The sequence below is a fragment of the Panthera pardus genome, unplaced genomic scaffold, assembly GCF_024362965.1.
Source record: "Panthera pardus isolate Hobbes unplaced genomic scaffold, ASM2436296v1 HiC_scaffold_15, whole genome shotgun sequence".
Lineage (NCBI taxonomy): Eukaryota > Metazoa > Chordata > Mammalia > Carnivora > Felidae > Panthera > Panthera pardus.
In genome coordinates, this window is record NW_026526710.1 from 9,399,084 (window position 1) to 9,419,447 (window position 20,364).

The following is a 20,364-nucleotide window of genomic DNA, read 5'->3' on the forward strand; positions in this document are numbered from 1 at the left end:
GGACAGATCACAGGTTTTCCCCTGTCTTGTGCTTCTGTGCACAGAATCAGATAAATCAGTACCAGTTTAGTTTACCTGGTAAATTGAGAACACTTTTTATTTTCGTCATAGGAAGTACAGATGTTGGCTTTTAGTTTTTGAAGACAGGCCTAGTCCACCATTTCAACTGAGCTGGAATGTCAGGAGTCCTCAGCCCATCTCAGATCTACCTACCAAGGCTCTTTGGTTAAAGTCCTGGGAATCCGCATTTATAACAAGCGTCCCAGGAAAACCTGGGTGGCTCAGTCGGTTGAGCGTCTGACTTCGGCTCAGGTCATGATCTCACAGTTCGTGGTTCAAGCCACGCGTCGGGCTCTGTGCTGACAGCTCAGAGCCTGGAGCCTGCTTCAGATTTTCTGTCTCCCTCTCTCTCTCTCTCTCTGTCCCTCCTCTGCTCATGCTCTATCTCTTTTTCTCTCTCTTAAAAATAAATAAACATTTAAAAACTTAGAAAAAAAAGGTTATAACAAGCATCCCATGTGATATAATGTATCCAGTCAGGCAAGTATGAATAGAGTTAACAAACAGTGACACCCATGGAGCTTAGATATTGCTCTTATGAACCCAGGGAGCAGTGTCTCCAAAACTTCACTCAAGTGTTACCTTTATTCACAATTTTGTCCAGTTATTTTATAATTGGTAACAGTGTATGCTTACAATTTTCTGTAAAGTGAGTCACTATTTTTACAAAAGTAAATTCATTTTAAAAGAGAAATTTGCTTTATTAGTTCAAATGAGAAACAGACATCTTGCCACAATGAGATGATGAATGTAAAGGTAAATATCATTTTTTTAAAAATGCTATGAAATTCTACCTAGACATTAGTACCTGCTGAAGCACTGAGTCTGTGGCAGCATCTGTTGAAAAGACAGTATCAGCAAGTGCCAAAGAGGTGTTACAGACTTGGGAGCACCACGTGGAGACTCTCTCCTTGATGAGATGATTGACAGGGACAGAACGGAGAATAACTTCCTCACTGAGTGATTCAGTCCCATTGAATGTTGCCTAAGCACCACCTGAAGTCATTTCCCAGTGAATCACGGCACACACTTTAGCAGAACTGCAATAAAGTCCTCTCCCGAAAGTCTACTGACTCTGGATTTGCAAAAACAAAACAGAACAAACAAACAAACACACACAAGAACAAAAACAAAAGCAGAGGCCTGTACTATTTGGGACACTGGTAAGCATAGTACACGTGGTCCATGAGTCTCCAGGACCTCCCTCAGATGTCACTCTCAAAGGGTGAGGGTGTCACCAATTTGGATTAGGACCCAACTACCCACTCACTGTGGTTTGTGACCTTGGGCAAGTCTCCAGAAACCTTCCTTTCTACAACATAAAATGACACGATACTTGTTCAAGCCAAGATGAAATAAAATGATGTTTGAAAAGCCTTAACACAGAGGATGACGCATGGTTGATGTTCAATAAATGGCAGCTTTTAAAAATTACTAAGACTTCATATTTTTAACCGTTTTTGATAGAACTCTTTGTAGAACACTATTCTACTTCCTAAATGCAGTGTAACTTGATGACTCAAGGTGATCATCTTGAATGTCTCTGCAGTCATTTTATTGTCATTGGACGCATTTCTAACACTTTCCCATATTCATCTTCTTGTTTGGCCATTCCACATACGCAGTGGGTTGACAAGCCAAAGGTCCTCAGACAGAGACCTGATTAAAACACAGCGAAATTACATGGGTAGCCAATAAAAATGCAAAAAAGATACTCTAATGGTAATCAGAAAAATACAAATTTATGCAATGAGATATTTTTGGTCCACCAGCATAACAAATTTTAAAGAGTGCAGTTATCTAAGGTTGGTGAGAATATGGCAGATAAGCACTTTCATATACCAAGAGTGGTGATGTCAATGGTTACAACTCTTCTGGAGGGCATATATCCTTCGGCCTGGCAATTCTATTTCTAAAAATCTGTGCAACAGAATCTCTTCCTTATGGACCCAGGATTGGATGTGCAAAACCCCTAGTGGTGGTGAGGATGGGGAGAAGTTATAACCCCGGTGCACTGCTGCAGAAAACAGTATAGCGGCTCCTCAAAAAATTAAACGTAGAATTACCACGCGATCCAGCAATTTCACTTTTGGCTATACACCCAAAAGAATTGAAAGCAAGGACTCAAACAGACATCTGTACCTGCATGTATCATAGCAACATTATGCATGATAGCCAAGAGGGGAAATAACCCAAGTGTCCGCTGATGGACGAATAACAAAATGTGGCATATAGTGCGATGGAGTGTTATTCGGCCGTGAAAAAGAATAAAGTTTGGAGAGATGCTACAACATGGGTGAAAACATTATGCTAAGTTTATTGAACTTAGTCAGACATAAAATGACAAACACCACTTGTAGGATATACCCATCACGGTCAAATTCATAGAAGCAGAAAGTAGAATTGTGGCTGCCCGTGGCTGGGGGAGGGGGCCATGAGGAGTTAGTGTTTAAGGGGGATGGAGTCTCAGTGTGGGAAGATGAAAAGTTCTGGAGAAGGACGGTGATGGTCACACAGCAATGGGAATGTGCTACATGCCACTCAACTAAACATGGTTAAAATGGTAAATCTCATGTTAAGTATATTTTACCACAATTTTATTTTTTGTAAGTAATCTCTATATCCAACCTGGGGCTCAAACTCCCAACCCTGAGATCAAGAGTCCCATGCTCTACTGACTGAGCCAGTCAGACACACCTACCATGGTTAAATAAAACAATGCAATGGGGCACCTGGGTGGCTCAGTTGGTTAAATAAAACAATGCAGAGCTAAACAAAAAAAGTGTCACTTGTGAACAGAACTTTGATGTTCTGGCGACTTCCTTCTTCTTATTTCACATTCAACACTATGTGTAATAGGGGGACAGAGGATATCACAGATCTGGCCTCAAAGTAAGCAGAATGTTACTGAGTTTGTCTTTTTTTTTTCATTCTCTTTCTCCTATTCATCTTCATGCCCATAAAAATACTAATAGAAAACCGCTGATGTTTATTAAATAATTAGTAATTAAACAGTTAGGCATTATGATGTCTACTCTTCACAAAATTTACAGATTATGAAGATTCAGTAAGATAATATGTACAAAATGCTCAGCACAGTTCCTTAATTGTTATTGTTCTGATTTTTATCTCATTTAATTCTCAAATCATTCCTATGACATAGGTATTATTGATAACCACATTGTATGGCAATAAAAATCAAGGTTCAGAGAAGTTAAGTGATTTATCTAAGGTCACATAGCACATGGCAGAGTTAAGGCTAAAAAGCAAACTGTCAGACCCCAAAGTCTATGTTCTTGACCACTATTCTGAGAATATTTTCTCAAGTCTTCATTTTCATGAGAAGATTCTGTTTCTAAAAGTGCACCAAAGCAAGTTTTAATTAATGTTTTAAATTTCAAAATATCTTTTTTTTTAATATAACTTATTGTCAAGTTGGCTAACATACAGTGTATACAGTGCGCTCTTGGTTTTGGGGGTAGATTCCTGTGATTCATCACTTATATACAACACTCAGTGCTCATCCCATCAAGTACCCTCCTCAATGCCCATCTTCCCCTCTCCCCCCCCCCCCCGCCCCCCCCCGCCACCCATCAACCCTCAGTTTGTTCTCTATATTTAAAGAGTCTCTTATGGTTTGCCTCCCTCTCTGTTTGAAACTATTTTTCCCCTTCCCTTCCCCCATGGTCTTCTGTTAAGTTTCTCAAGTTCCAAATGTGAGTGAAAACATATGATATCTGTCTTTCTCTGACTGACTTATTATTATGGTCTAATATAGTATATATTGCTATCTTCAATATCTAATGATTTATTCAAAATAATAGAGTTGAAAAGCACATAATTTAAAAGAACCCCTCTATCCTACCCTTCCCCATCTTAGTTTTCATGTCCTATTCTCCAGAGGCAACCATCCCCAAACCTTATACATTTTTCCCTGGTACTTATTACCATCCTTCTAAATAAGAAACTTAAACTACTGTTTCTTGATTTATCAATTTTAGAATGTCTACTGGTTCATTTCCCCCACACTAACACCACTCCTTACTTGGCCTCTCCTATCTCTCCAACATCATTACACAGCAATTTGAAGGTAGGAAATGTTTATATTATGACCATATAAATATTGTTTTCTACCAAACCAAGTAGATGCTCTATGACCATGCTTCCTCTCTTATAAAACCCTTTGCTTTTCCTAGAGTTAATTATTGACTTGGTTTTTTTATTTCTCTGGTTTTCTAAGTATTGTTTCTAAGTAATTTTCCAAGGGCTCCAACATTTCTGTCATAGGTTTATCAACAATATGTTCTCTACATTCAAAGAATCAGTTCCGTGTTTTTCCAAGATCTCTCAGATTTTGTTTTCTTACTCCAATCAGGACATGTTATTCTCTAGGGCCTACTGCACAGCTGTCATTTTGAATCATCCCTTTGCCATTGTCCTCTGAATTTCCTTTGCTTCTTCCTCACTTTGAATCTCTTCTTCCTTAGAGTCTTATCTCACTCTTTCTTATTTTACTCACATTTTGTTGGAGTACATTTCCAAAAGTTTATTGAAAGAGGGTAAATGGGAGATAGTTTTTTTACGTCCTTGCATGTCTGAAAATATCTTTGCTCTGTTACTCTGGTGACAGCTTGGCTGGGTATAAAATTCTAGATGGAAAGCTGGTGACTGCTCTCCCCTCAGGTGTGGCACATCTATATCTAATACATAGATTTTTTATTCCTTTATGTTGTTTTATTTTTTTTAATTAAAAAAAATTTTTTAAGTAATCTCTACACCCAATGTGGGGCTCAAACTTACAACCTTGAGATCAAGAGTCGTTATGTTCTACTGATGGGGCTGGCAAGATGCCCCAATATATTTTTTAAGTAAGTTCTATGCCCAGTGTGGAGCCTGAACTCATGACCCCAAGATCAAGAGCAATGTGCTCTACTGACTGAGCCAGCAAAGTGCCCCTCCTTCATGTTGTTTTAGTGGGGTTTCTGGAAGAAGCAAAGACAAATGTAGAGTATTAGTTTACCATGTTTACCAGAAATCCCCCCAACAACTTTTTGTCTTCCAGTATTTGTTGAAATCTCTTATCCACTATTGTCTCTTCTCCCACTCTCTTTGTCCTTGTGAGTTAGTACTTTCTCATCCCTTTATTGTCTTTCAGTCAGATTTTGGGAGGAAGAGGAAATAAAGGTGTCTCCCAATATACTGGCTTTAATTGGAAATTTCACAATGGTTTATTAAATAAAACTCAAATGTCTTGAATCAGGTAATAAAATATCCATACATATGAACAGAGGGTGAGCCCTCCAAAGGATGAATTTTGTGCCCTCTTTTGCATCTGAGGAGACAAGACCACTTTATACTTTCCTATGAGATCTCTACTCCTCAGCTGAACTTGGCTAGCACCTAAACACTGCAAATTACTACCTGCACACATAAAATTACAAATGCAATTATACTTGGCTTTCCTATTTACAACATGAGCAGGTTATGTTATCCCCAGATCTAAATAAGATTTTTTTAATGTTTACTTATTTTTGAGAGAGAGAGAGAGAGAGAGAAAGAGACAGACAGACCAAGTCAGGGAGGAGCAGAGAGAGGGAGACACAGAATCCAAAGCAGGTTCCAGGCTCTGAGCTGTCAGCACAGAGTCTGACATGGGACTTGAACTAACAAACTGCAAGATCCTGACCTGAGCCAAAGTCAGACACTTAACTGAACCACTCAGGTGCCCCTCTAACTCAGATTTTTGCTTTTATTTCTATTTTATTTATGTTATGTTACGTTCCCTTATGTTATGTTATGTTATGTTATGTTATGTTATGTTATGTTATGTTATGTTATGCTATGTTATGTTATTTTATGTTTTAAGAAAGGGACAGAAGAGCAGTGAAACACACTGGTGAAAGAATTATGGATGAAATACTACTATTCTCTATTTTTAAAGAAATTAAAAGTTTCAAAAATCCAGACAGTTAAATAGTGACCTACAATCTCAAAGATATAGTTCTTCCCTGTCAGATGGGTTTCTGATACAGGTTGATTTTCCTGGAAGTAGAATACCGAAACAGAGTTTGAAGTACAACAGTTAGGACTCAACATCTGTGGAAACAAGTGGAAGGAAGCATGTGGGATAATTGGAAATATAAAAGCTGGTCTCTTCCCTAGCTCCTGGCACAGAGCTCCTGAAACCCTTGTAATTTCCTAAGCTATAAGAGCTCCGGGAGCATCTTTTGATCCAAAGAGGCGACTCTGTGTAGCCTCCCGAATGGGTTCCTGGATGGGGGCTGGTCACTAGAAAGACCATTAGAAGCTTGGAATTTTCAGCCCCACTCCCTGTTCTCTAGAGAGGGCAGAGGGGCTAGAAATGGAGTTAATAATTAAGCATGCTGCATGAGGAAGCGTCCATAAAATCCCACTATTCTGGGGTTTGGAAAGCTTACAGTTTGGTGTGCACATCCACATGCTGGGAGGCTGACACACCCCAGCTCCTCAAGGACAGAAGCTCCTGCACTCAGGACACTCCCAGACCTCGCCCTATGTATCTCTCCATCTGCCTGCTCATCTGTATCCTTTATCACGTCCTTTCATAAGCTGGTAAATGTAAGTAACTATTTTCCTGAGTTCTGTGAGATGCTCTAGCAAATTGATTGAACCTGAGAAGGGAATTGCAAGAACTCTGATTTACAGCCAGTCAGTCAGAAGTATAGGTGACGAGCTGGACTTGTAGCAGGCATCTTGGGTGGCGGTTGAGGGGGCAGTCTGGCAAGACTGAGCGCTGAACCCGTGGGATGTGATGCTATCTGCATATAGTGTCAGAATTGAGTTGAATTGTAGGACACCCAGCTGGTGTTGCAGAATTGCTTGGTGCGGGGAAAACCCCCATGTATCTGGTGTCAGAAGTGTTGTGAGTGTGGTAGTATGAGAGTAAAGGAGAAACACAGGAGGGAGAACTGGTTTTTTTTTTCTAAACAAAGCAGAACTGGGCAGAGAGAAAAGCCCAACCATGGTGCACGTCCAACAAAGCCTCCGCCAAACCCACAGGAAGCTCTGTGGCAATGATTGCCTGTCAGAGTTTCTGAGTTGAGCCAAAGTAACAGGCTTGCACAGCCCCATCCCACTCTTGCCTCCCTCAGTCACCTGGTGTGAGCTGCCCCAAAAAGGACATGACCTTGGATGAACAGCTCTCCACAGCTAAGGCGGAAGCCAAAGGAGCCGACAGCAGAGGCCATCTCTTGATTGTGTTCCCGGCAACGGGACAGCAAGTCTTTCCTTGAATACGGTCTGGGCAGCCCATCTCTTTGTCCATCATTACTGTATGAGTCTCCTATGGCTGCTGTAACAAATTAGCATAAAGATAGTGGCTCAAAGCAACACAAGTTTATTATCTTACAATTCTAGAGGTCAGGAGTCCAAAATCATCTTGTTGGGCTAAAGTCAAGGTATTGGCTCCAGGGGAGAATCCACTGCTTTGCCTTTCCCATCTTCTAAAGACTGTTCACAATTCTTGACCTGTGACCTCTGGCCAGCAACACAGCACTCCAACCTCTGCTTCCACCACCATACCTTTCTCTGATTTCCCTGCCTCCCTCTTTCACTTATAAAGACTCTCATGATGACACAGGACCCACTGGATAACCCAGGATAATCTCTGCATCTCAAGATCCTTAACTTAATCCCATCTGCAAAGACTCTTTTGCCATGGAAGGTAACATATTCTCAGAATCCAGGGATTAGGTTATGAACATCTTTGGGGGACCATTATTCTCCCTACCAAAGTTACCAAAGAGATATTCTAGAGTAACTGGCAAGAGTAGCACCAAGCAGACACACTCATCTGAGCCCTACATTTGTCTACAGTAATATCTCATGTGAACCGAGAGCTTACTCTGTCCCAAGGACTGTGCTAAGTGCACAACATGAATATCTCATTTCTGTCTCTCAACATTCTGAGGTGGGCACTATTATCATAATCTTTATTTTGCAGATAAGGAAGTGGAGGACCAAAGAGGTTAAGCTTTTTATGTTTGGTCAAACTGCTGGTCAGTGGAAGAATCCTAATTTAAACCCCAGTCTGCCTAACTCCAAAGCTGCTAGGTACCCTTGACCATGTCTTTCTAATCCTCCTTTGCTTGTTGCTAAGGTTAGGACTTTAAGCTGCTAGACACAACCGCCTCCCCTCACCCTACATGCCAGCTCAGGGTGGCACACGACAAAGGCTTGATAAATATGTGTTGAACTGAACTCTCCAAAATGTAATCTCTGGCCAGTTTCTGCATAACCTTTAGGGCATTCCCAAATTCCCATATTCTTATTCTCACATCCAATAAACTTTTATTGGGCACTTACATGCCAGGGACTGGGGAAATTCAAAGATGAATAAAACATGTGGCTTATTTCCAGGAAGCTCACTTTCCAGTGGGGGAGTCATGATTTTGACCTTGGAGCAATTTTGAGTTTTCCTCCTTTTTCATTCCTTTAGACAATCAGCAGTGAATTTGAAAACAGGAAGCATCGTTGTTATTGTTTTCAACACCTATCCACAATAGGAGCCTGAAGAATAAGAAGAGGGGGCTGGAAGTTTTTGAGCTTTTCTTTCATATTAATATATATTTTTTACTGCGCACACACATGTATGCAGGGATGACTTTAGGTTTTATTTCTCTTTGTAAAAATGGAAGTGTGTTCTATATATTATTCTTATGCTTGTCTTTGCATTTAGGAATGCACAGTGGATGTATTTCCAAGCTTACATCCTCTTAACTGTTTTATTCCCCCACTGATGCTTATCAAAATAGTTCAAGTATTTTCCCCCAAAACTTGGAGGATAAGAACTTCCTTTTGTTGTGGTTACAACAACCTTGAGGAATGATGGGTCTACCTTTTTCTAAACCATCTAGCTCCTCATCCCCAGAAAGGTCTTTTCCAAAGCCTAAATTTGACGGGTCTTTTCTCTCCCAAATTTCCCCAGTGCCTGCAGGATAAATCCAAATCTGAACTGGTTGGCCTAGCATATAATGATATTCAGAACATGGCCCCTAGAGCTATTCAGCCTCACATGGTGACTCTACACATACACCTTACACCCCCACTGGTTTTTTCATTCCACCTTAGTGGCCTTCTTGCAGACTCTCAAAGGTACTAGCCTATCTTGAATCCAGGCCTTCCAACATCCTCTCCTCTCTGCTTGGACAGCTTCCTCTACTCCCTCCATCAGGATAAATTCTACTCATCCTTTGGATTTCTGCTGAAGCATCATTTCCTTAGGGTTTTCCTAGGCCCCTCCTAGCCTGGGTCTTTGTTTTCTTCCCTTCATCCTGGGTACATGCATCACGCTAGAAATTAATTTAAATGTCTGTTTTGCCTGCAATTCTCTCTGCTCCTCTGGAGAGTCTGTCTCCTTCACCTGCTGAACACTCCCCACGCCCCCAATCCAGGCCCTGCACAATTGGTGGCACATTGCAGATATTGATAAATGTTTGCTAAATGAGTGACAATGGATGACTCATGGGGAAACTTTACTGCTTCTGGTTAATACACAATGCGTAGGTGCAGTCTCATGTTGAATATTTGGTTCCACTGACAATGATAAAGGGAAAAATCGCTTACCAAGGTGAAGGCACCCTAGTTTCTTTTTCAAAACTACTGTAAGAGTCGTTCTTTTCTTGTGTTTATTCATTTATTTGTGGCTTTAATCATTGTCAACCAATGTATTTTAAATGGGTCTTTAATAAACCAATTATCTGAAGTGTTGGGGATCTGATCTTGTTGTTGGTTGTTTCTGTTGACTCTTGCTCATGGTGGACTGTTTCCTTGTGTGTTTTGTAATTTTGAACAAATAGATCTTTGTTTGTGGGCATCTGGTACATCTAGGCTGAAGGTTTGTCCTTTCAGAGTTTGTTTAGCTCATTTCCCCATTGTATAAATTTGAACTCTAAACCTATGTTAGTATAGTCCTGTTGTGACGAATTCAGAGGGGGCATTTCTTTCCTACTCAGGGTCCAGAAAAAAAAGAGATAAGCTTCCTTATTATCTATGTTGGCTGGATGAGTTTTTCTAATCCCTCCACCCTTTCCCTAAGGGTGTAGCTCTTTGAGGGTCCTTGTCTATGTGGAGGCCACAGTTCCATCCCCCCAGTCTTGTCCCCTGTCCTTTGGGACTTTTACAACTGAAACCCCTCCCCAGCTCCATGAAGATAGTCCTTACCAGTTTGGTTTTCACCCTCTGTTTTGCTGACTCCTAAAGATTATCCCCTTTTTTTCTGGTGTCATTATATTTTATCCAGCATTATCTAGACGACTATCAAATGTGGGAAAAGTTTTTACATGATCTAATCCAAAATATTAACCAAAAATGGAAACCCAGTAGACTAGTTTATAGATCTTTCCTTCATTCTGTGTGCATGAGTCTGGTTTTCTAAAAACTCACTTTGTTCTCTTCTTATTTTCTGTATATTTACCACTTTTCTCCTATTCTCTTCCTACATTTACAACAGTTACATTACAGAACAAAATGCCTTATGCTAATAATGTCTTATGTATAAACTAGACTTTTCTTCCCTTTAGTATTTGGCTCCTTTTGCTGGTTCTTTTTCACCTCCTTTCCTAACTATCCTTTTATGTAATTTTCTAGTGAACAGGCACCAAATATAGCTAGTATCTGATCCATATGTCACCTGCTAATTTAAATGTTCTTTTCTTAAAAAAAAATCTATCCCAATTTTGCAGATAAAAAAAAAATCTCGAGGTCGACAAAACTGCCAGCAATGTTTCCACACACACCATTGTCAAAAGGCTGGCAAATTTGGTAACGTGAGGTGGCCAAGTTTTTAAAAATTCAGTACTAGTATTGCAAGTCATATTTATAATTTGAATAACAATTCTGACTCGCTTAAAGCATGTTCTAGCCCTAGGTAAATTGCTTTTGGTCTTAGGTCCAGGTATACATGCACACAAGTATTTCTATTAATATACGTGTGTGTCGGGTGTGCTCTATAGAGATAACATTTGCAGCCTCAGAGTGCTTAGCAGAGGGCCCAGTTTGTAATGCTGTTTTTCATTATTCCCACCTTCCTTGGAATTTCGCATTTACATAACACCAAGTGAAAATGAAGTGAGTATCGAAGTAACTACTCTTGTCATTGCTATGGTCAAGGTTACACATTAGCTAACTTACAAACAAATCCCTCTCGGTGACAGAAATATTAGCAACTGAGATAGTTTATAAACACAGCCACAAAACTTTTTCAAAAGGACTTTTAAAAAATTCCCTTAGTTATGACAGCTTTGGCTAATGAATATTCTACTAGCCTTTTCCTTTCAGCCTCCGAAATGTTTTAAGGTTTAGTAAACCCCAATTTTAAGGATTTAGAAAGTTGTCGCTGTGAGGTTATCTACTGGGATGTAACAGACAGACCACATCTAAATGTGATGGCTTAAAATAACAACCATTTTATTTGCTCATGAGTGTGTGGGTCAGGAATTAGGGCCGGGCACGGAGGGACAGTTTTTCCGTGTTCCATGTGGTGTTAGCTGGGGTGGGTTCACGAGGGGCTGAAAGACCCACGATGGCCTCACTCACAGGGCTGGCGCTTTAGCCGAAATGGCTTGAACAACTGGGGACTGCATAGGACAGCTGGGCCTCTTTTCTTGTGGTGTTGGCTGGACTCCCTCATGTCTCCGGGGCCTTCTGGCTGTCAGCTGAGTTCCTGGAGTCCCCTCCCATTGGCTTCTTTCTCCAGCAGGAATCCCTGGACTTCTTGACACAGCAGATGGTATTCCCTCTAGCTGAAGTGTAAACTTCCAGGCCTCAGCTTGGAAGTTCCGGGATAGCATTGCCACCATGTTCTCGTGGTCAAAGCAAGTCAAAGGCCAGCCTTCGAGAAGTGAGGAAATAGACTCCATCTCTTGAGAGGAGGAGCTTCATGCACCCATAGGGATGGGAGGAATGGCCAGCAACCATCTTTGCAGACAATCTACCACGGTCACTTTATTTATGTGTTTATAAATAATTGGCACCCATTCTGTTTATACAGTTGCTACAAATCAAAGGAGAAGTGAATTAACTATAGCTCAATACTAGTATTGGGATAGTTTATAGTACTTGGACTAAAGATGTCAAGGTATTTTTCCAATATAAACATACTTAGGGCACGGTTTGAATGTCAGTGTTATTTTTTCAGCGCTTACAATTTCAGGTGAGAAGGTCTCATTTGGTTAACAGTAAAACTTAAGCTAACGTCACCTAGTCCTCAGAATCTGGGGCGTTACCTTTAGTTCATAACTTCTGCTTGCACCTTCTCCCTGGTGGTCACACAGGAGTACAGGGAGACGTGAATAAAGGATCTCGTTTTCTTGTTCTCATAACACCATATTGCAGGCTTGGACCAACTTTCTAATCCCACTAATTGTTTTTTAAAGAAATAACACGATTTTGATTTTGCAAATTTTATCACACCAAGTTCTCCACAATTGGGTACACCAAGATCTTACCATTGAAACCCTTCCTGGTGTTGAGCAGATGGATAATTTTGAAATATGTACGTATGGAATTAAGTTCCATGACTATCCAAATACGCCAACCATTTCCATGGCATTTGGAATTATGCAATGGAAAATGTTTCCAGTGATGCCCTTTTATGTGTTAATTTTGTGAAATTTATTCTCAATTATAATTTCAAATCACCTGAGAAACAGAAGAAAATTAGACGTTGTATCAAAACCAAGAACTTATTTGAATTTAGCATTAAGAAAACATTTTAAATTAATTAATTGGCACAAACTGAAGATAACCCATGTTTAACAAGCCAGTTCTGGTTGACATTTGCCAAAATATGACATACTGAGCATGTTGTTTTTGTCCAACATCCCTTAAATTTAAGAACAAGATTAAAGCAGAGGGCACAAAATCATTTACTCCCATGAGATTCGTGAAAATTTAATTAGATACCCCTTTAAGAAAGAAATTTGCTTTCCTTAAATTTTTTTTAAATCTGTACCTTTAAATGGCCTTTAAATGTTATGACTTTTTCAAGACACGACTGTCCAATCTTCATATTAATGAACATGCCAGATATTTTAATTTCCTGCACATCTGCCAAGTATTTTCAGTTTGGAACACGACTGAATTCTAAGGTGGCTCCCTTTAAAAAAAATACACTTTCTCTTAAGTTGAAAGAAGTTTTTAAAATATATTTTGAACCCTATATCTTCGAAACACTTAAAATATCTTCAGGCTTAAAACTTCTCCTCCACGTTGACTTGGGGCAAGCCTGGCTCTTCAATTTTCAGTACTGCTCTCTCGTTTGATTTTTCGGCACTGCATTTATTTGAGGTAAATGCATTTTTCTTATCACATTGCCATTGAACTTGGGCCAAATGCTTTGAAAGAGTGGGTTTAGGGGGATTGGAGGAACAGGACAAAATGTCTATAAATAGCAGTGCTTTGTGTAGCATCTACTGTATAATAAAGTGTTGTGTAACTCTGCCATGCAACGTAAGTAATGATAGTAATTTGCATTTTCTTATTACTATTCATCCTCGAATTGAATCTACGGTCTTTTGCCAATATTAAGGTCTATTTCTCACATCCTTACATCCCCCAGGGTCCCTGCTATGACGAGAGAGGGGAGATAAACAGTCCCCTCATTCTGCACACAGATTGTGCGACAGGTACGCACCAACTGCTTTTGGCCTCTGCGTTTCCACCTCATAGACCCAAAGGCGGTGTGTTCCATGGGCGGACCAGCACCAAACAGAGCCAGCATAATGTAACTACACTGCCAGCCCCTCCTTATTAACTAACGCCTGTTCCTCTTTTTGTAATCATGATGACCCCAGAGATTCTAGCCCAGGGCAATTAGGCGGGTCTCAAACTCGAGAGAATCAGGAAAGACTCCAGAAGAAGAAATATTTTTAAAACTTCACCAGCCTGGAGGGCCTGTTACAAAATAATGTATGTGACAAAATAATGTGACTGAGAAATTAACTGGACTTAACTTTCTACTGTAGACTCATCACTGAAGACTAAGGGTTTTTGTTTTTGGTTTTGTTTTTTTCTTTTCCCCAAGCAGTTAAGCCTCAGAGTCCTGGGGGTTAGGTTTTGGGTTTGCCTGGCTCAGGGGAGCTTGGATGCCTAGGAACTTTGGGATTGGGAGTTGAATTATCAAAATGTGAGGAGGTGGGAGTGTTACTTGAGAGAGCAGAGGTCTGACTCCCTGAATTCCACGCTAGAGATGCAGAACGGTGGCAGTGAGGAGCACAATGGTGGGAGAGAGATACATTATGTGGTATCTGGGGCTTCTCGGCGAAAATCTGCACACCAGCTGCTTGGAGACCTGGTTAAAATGCAGCTCTGATTCAGGAGCTCTGGAGTGGGTCCAGAGACCCTGCATTTCTAACAAATTCCCAAAGAGTGTTGCTACTGGTGATCCCGGGACCTCGCTTTGAGTTAGTAGGTGAGGAGGAGAAGGTGGAAGAATTTTGAAGGAGGGGTACAGGGAAGCCTGAACCTCAAATCTGTGGCAAGGAGCATCTATTCCGATAGACTGCAGAAAAAAATAAACACTAGAAAGCCCTCACTCAAATTTCCTGGCCTCTTTCCCCACAACCTCCTAGGCTTTTAGAATGATCCCGGGAAAGTCAAGGAACCCAACAACTCCAACCGAATGCGTTTCCAAACTCCCTTGACTTGAGGCAGAAACAGTGGAGGAACTTGTGCCAGGTTATATTTAATTTAGAAAAAATTCAGAAACGTGAAATTTTTTGAGCCCATGGAGCAAACTCACATGAATCACCCTTTCAATCTCAAAGAGAATCAGATTTAGGAATCGATAAATAACCATTCCTTAGTTACTCAATTAACACATGTTAGGGGGTGATGAGTGGTTTTCCTAAACCCTGATGTGGGGCGTCTGGGGGCTTCTGACAAGAGAAACTCATTGAAGGGAACAAGTGCCCCAAAAGATCTGAGGATTCACATTCCTTATCAGTCGATGATTTTGCCGTGGTCACCAAAGAAGATGGCCCTTCCTCTACACACACTCTTCAATAGCCCTTGGGAGATCTTTCCCTCCTTCGAGTCCTTGCTCTTCATTTAAACATGATTTCACCAGTATAAACATGTTCAGAAGAAAGACCCAGTTTGATTTTCTTCTGCCAGCATCTTCCAAAGATAGCCTCGCAGCCCATTCTCTCATAAGAACAAATCTTAAAAATAAACTAAGGCAGTAAGTACTGTGTCCAAAGCCAAGTTTGTTCCAAAGCTGAGAGTAATAAAATCCAGGGCTCCCTTTCCCTAATTCAATTTTAAGAGCAAATGCCTTTCGTTGCTAATTTTGTTTGTAACTTCTGATCCTGCCATCTCTAGGAGCTGCTCTTTTGCAAAGCACTCCCACATCTGGTTCTGATTACGTAAGAAAAGGGTTTTGTTGTTGTTGTTGTTTGTTTTGTCTTTTATTTTTTAAGTACTTATTTATTTTTGAGAGGGAGAGAGAGAGACAGAGACAGAGAGACAGAGCACAAGCAGGGGAGGGGCAGAGAGAGATCGACACAGTATCAGAAGCAGGCTCCAGGCTCCAGGCTCCCAGCTGGCAGCACAGAGCCCCGCCAGGGGCTCGAACGAACGCACCAACCTCAAGATCATGACCTGAGCCGAAGTCGGACACTCAACCGACTGAGCCACCCAGGTGTCCCTACCTAAGAAAAGTTTGTGGCTATGCTCATCAATGTCATAATTCACAGAGAGATACCAGTATGATTTACCCTTAATCCTCCCAGAATGTCTACAATCTAGGCATAGCGTACGGAGTGACTGCATCTTTTGCCTGATCATCTGTCCACAGGAAATAAAAAGTCATAAAGTAATCCAACATTTTTGCTTGACCAGGTGTCTTTTTTTTTTTTTTTTTAATTAGTTGCCTGGGCGCCTGGGTGGCTCAGTCGGTTAAGCCGTTAAGCGTCCGACTTCGGCTCAGGTCATGATCTCCCCATTTGTGAGTGGGAGCCCCGCTTCCCGCTCTGTGCTGACAGCTCAGAGCCTGGAGCCTGCTTCCGATTCTGTGTGTCCCTCTCTTTCTGCCCCTCCCATGCCCATGCTCTGTCTCTCTTGTCTCTCAATAATAAATAAACGTTAAAAAAAAAAAGAAATTTAATTAGTTGCCCATGTTTACAGTAATTTCACATAAACATCTAAATTTCTGATTTCCTTTAAAAAATCAGAAGTGCTGGCGACATTGGAGGCCGTCCCTCGTGGCCAAATACTGGCAGAGTGGACGTTTGTGTGGACGTTTATGATCTTTTGGCCACCGGTATCTGCACCCTTGCCCTATATTCAAGGATGTCCTCAGTTTACAAGTCCTGGTGGGAGGCGGGGTCATTTCCCGACATTCAAGCTACATACCGGGGATTCACTAGCATGTGACCTGGGCCTGGACAATTACGCATGTCTCCCCCAGGCTTTTAATGGGGCGCTAGCTTTAGTTAGCATCCAGTGCAGGAGACAATTGGTGAATTCTCCCTGACAGCAGAAATGGTGAAAGCGACATCCAGTTTCTAGCGGCAGCGTGGGTAGTAGCCTCCGAAGGTCCGCAGGAGCTGCACTTTCCTTACTGGCTTGGTTCCGTGGCCTACTTTTGACCTTGGTTGCAGTTCCTTGGCCCGTCTTTGCCCCATTTGCGAAGTCGGGGTCTCCAGTCTTGTGACTGATGGTGAGCCATCCAGTACTTCCTTACTACAGTCCTTTCCTGCTTAAATCTTTCATCTACAAACTCCGCCACCCTAGACGCAGGCCGTAGTTAACTCCCAGGCTGCTTAGAGACATGTGAGTTTGTAATTTTGGTCTTTATCTCTTTCTCTTTAAAGCTAAAGATCACCCAGGGCAAGGATCCACAGAGTTCAAACGGGGAAAATTTTCCCACAGGGACCTCTTCCCACCCCCACCCCCTGCCACCTTGCCATTTTCCCTTACATCTCATTGGGCAGAACTGGGTCACATGCTCACCTTTACGCCAATCAGGGGACGAAGATTGCTGTGATTGGTTTAGGAGAGGCCCTAGTTCAACTTTGGCTGTTAGAACCACCTCGGAGGCTTTTTAAAATGCCAATCCCTGGTCCCACCCCACACCGAGGCCAAATTTAATGGGTCTGGCTGGACTTCAGGTACTGGAATTTTGTAAAATCTTTAGATGCTTTTAATGCCATCCTTGTCTCTAGTCCAGCCCCCTACCCCTGCCCATTTTACAAATGCCAAGACTGAGGTCCAAAGGCATTAAGTAACTTGCCCAAAGTTACTATACCTTCAATTAATAACAAAAACAAACACAAACACACTCACAACATTAAATGGACACCTTTGTTCTTCCAGCATTCGCACGTGAGTGGCATTCTCTTTCTTAGAAAGTGAAGTGATCAGATGTTCAGGAACTGAAAAGCAGTAGAGGGTAGGGCAGTGGTTCTCAAACTTGAGTGCATCAGAATTCCCTGGAGGGCCTGTTACAACACAGATGGCTGGGCCCACCCCCAGAGTTGCACATTCAGTGGGTTTGGGTGGGGAGAAGAATAATTACCATTTCTAACAAGTTCCCAGGGGATGCTGCTGCTGGTCCCAGGACCATACAAGCTTAGCAGCTAAGAGTTCGGGCTATAGAATCACACTGTCCTGGCAAGATCCAGTTGTGCCCCTTATACCGAGCCACAAAACCTACTAAACTATTGGGCAAGTGACTCAACACGTCTATGAAATGGGGCCAACGGTAGATGCTTTGGCTTATCACAACAACTGAGTGGGTATGATAAATGTAAAGCACTTAGAACACTGTCTGGCCCATAGTAACTGTCTAATGAATAGTAGCTATTATCATTCATTCATTCATTCATTCATGGAACAATGATTAATTGAGTGCTTCCTTTGAGCCATGCACAATTCTAGGCACCAGGAATACAGTGCTGAATAAATCAAAGCGTTGCCTCCCAATGAGCTTACGATCCACTGGGGAGGCACACAATACTTGACCTCATAACTATATAATATTACTCAGAAGAACTCTGCATTCCAAGCAAACTGAACAACAGTGCACACAGCGTTTTATGAGAACTCGGTCCAGTCTCATTCATGTCTTCCAGCTCAAGGAGATGGTAGCATCACGTTTCTAATGCAAAGGCCCCTTAGCACAATGGCTATCTATGTGTAATTTATATCTATATTTATGTAGATTTAAAAAACATATATATGACATCATATGTACTATTTATATATCATATATTACATCAGTAACATTTATTTAGAGTCAATATTATATATTTTTATGTTTTTATGTTCCATATTTTTATATTCATATTTATATTTTATATACCACAGGGATAGGCTTACGTGATTCTGGAGGCCAAGAAGTCCCACGATCTGCTGTCTTCCAGCTGAAAACCCAGGAAAGCTGGTGGTAGAATTCAGTCTGAATCCAAAGGCCTGAGAATCAAGAGCGCCGATGTCTGAGGGCTAGAGAAGATGGCTGTCCCAGCTCAAAAGAGAGCACATTCACCCTTCCTCTGCCTTTTTGTTCCATTCAGGGCCCCAGTGGATTGCGGGATACCCACCCGCACTGGTGAGGTGATCTTCTTTACTCAGTCCACCCGTTCAAATGCCAATGTCTTTCAGAAATGCCCTCAGAGACACCAAAATAATATTTTACCACCTTTCTGGGCATCCAGACTCCAGTCACGTAACCCATAAAATGAACCCTCACGGGCATACTCAGACCAGCCAATTCTTGAGGACATTTGGCTTGAGAGGAAGCTTTTGAAGCAAGAACAGGGTGGGTGGAGAGTGTGCTAGAAGGGAAGGAGAGAGTAAGGTGGCAATGTACCGGATGCTTTACATGTGTTCCTTAATCCTCACAGACACCTTTGGAGTAGAGATTATTGGACAAGGAGAGAAGCAAGCTGGCCAAAGCTCAGTGGCGGAGTGAACACGAAGGAACTGAACAAAGTTAAGAGTTGGCTGGGGACGAAGCAGAGAATATGGGCACTGTCATATCACACACAAGCCACATCTGACCAGATTCAGATGAATCCCCAGGCAGGCGCTAGAGTAAAGCATAACTGCCATCATGTATTTGCCCCAGTGTCCCTCTACTGTGTTCCTAGAGCAGGTGTCAGTGATGTAATAAGGTGGAAGGAGCGGCTACTTCTGAATCAGAACACTTCTGGGGCCCCTGGGTGGCTCAGTCGGTTGGGCGTCCCGCTTCCGCTCAGGTCATGTTCTCACGGTTCGCGGTTCGAGCCCCTGGTGGGCTCTGGGCTGACAGCTCAGAGCCTGGAGGCTGCTTCTGATTCTGTGTCTCCCTCTTTCTGGCCCTCCCCCGCTCACGCTCTCACTCTCTCTCTCAAGAATAAACAATAAAAATAAATAAATTTAAAAAAAAAAAAAAGAACACTTCTGACTCCAGGCCAGCCTCATCTTGTCTCCATATTGTCTTTCTCAAACGTTAATAAACAAAACAAACAAACAAACAAAACCACTTATTATGGATGTAATACATACTCATTGCTGGGAAATACAGATCAGCAGGAGAGAAGAAAATAAAAGTGATCTATAATCACCTCATCTCAGAAAAAACAAAAACAAAAAAACACCCCCCCCCCCCCCCAACTAAAATTTTAGTACTGATTCTCTGATCTTCAGATCAGGGACCCTGCCCTCTGTGCTTAATAACTAGCCCTTTCCAGGTACACATATTCACCTAGCTGGAAGTTTATTTTTTGTTTTCACTGCGGACTTGTTTCTGGAGCTTGGTTCTCTAGATTTTGTTGGGCGAGGGACATGGATTTGGGCGGTAGATTGGAAATGTATGTGTTTGGAGTCGTTTATCAATTCAAAGTACTCACCTCCCAGCTTTGGGGCCAAAAGGTATTTCAAGCCTTTTTTCCTAGGGCATCTATATTCAAGAACTGGCCCCATCATTTGGGGTTGTTTTTTCCTCCGGGTTTTTTTTTTTTTTTTTTTTTAGCGCTGGCGGCTTTCTGTTCCTTTGAACGGTAGGTGTTTGAACTTTGGTGGTGGCTGGAATTGGCACTGACCGTGAGACTTTAGTTTGTAACGTTGACTGGCGGCTGCAAGGGGTGGCCCTGCCTCTCCAGCTCCCCCACATCCCGGGGTTCGGGAAGCCCAGCCGCACCGGCTAGAGGGCAGCGCGGGTCTAAAAGGGCGGACCCGGAGGGAGGATGGCAGCCGGCGCCTACCGGTAACGTGGTAACCGGCGCCTTGGCAACGGAGAGGGGGCGGGACTCAGGGAGGAAGTCGGAAGCTGGCGGCTAAATC

The 20,364-nt window shown here is 42.0% G+C and overlaps 1 long non-coding RNA gene across 2 annotated transcripts; it reads right to left on the reverse strand.

Annotated features, from left to right (window-relative positions):
• Positions 1–626: 626 nt before the first annotated feature.
• LOC109277569 (uncharacterized) lies at positions 627–20,362 on the reverse strand. Of its 2 annotated transcripts, none has more exons than XR_002085208.2 (3): positions 19,932–20,362; positions 18,421–18,543; positions 627–1,719 (listed from the first exon to the last, which is right to left on the reverse strand). It is a non-coding gene; the product is annotated as an uncharacterized LOC109277569 (long non-coding RNA). The 2 variants fall into 2 exon arrangements; XR_002085209.2 differs by lacking the exon at positions 627–1,719 and adding an exon at positions 11,485–12,091.
• Positions 20,363–20,364: the final 2 nt, after the last annotated feature.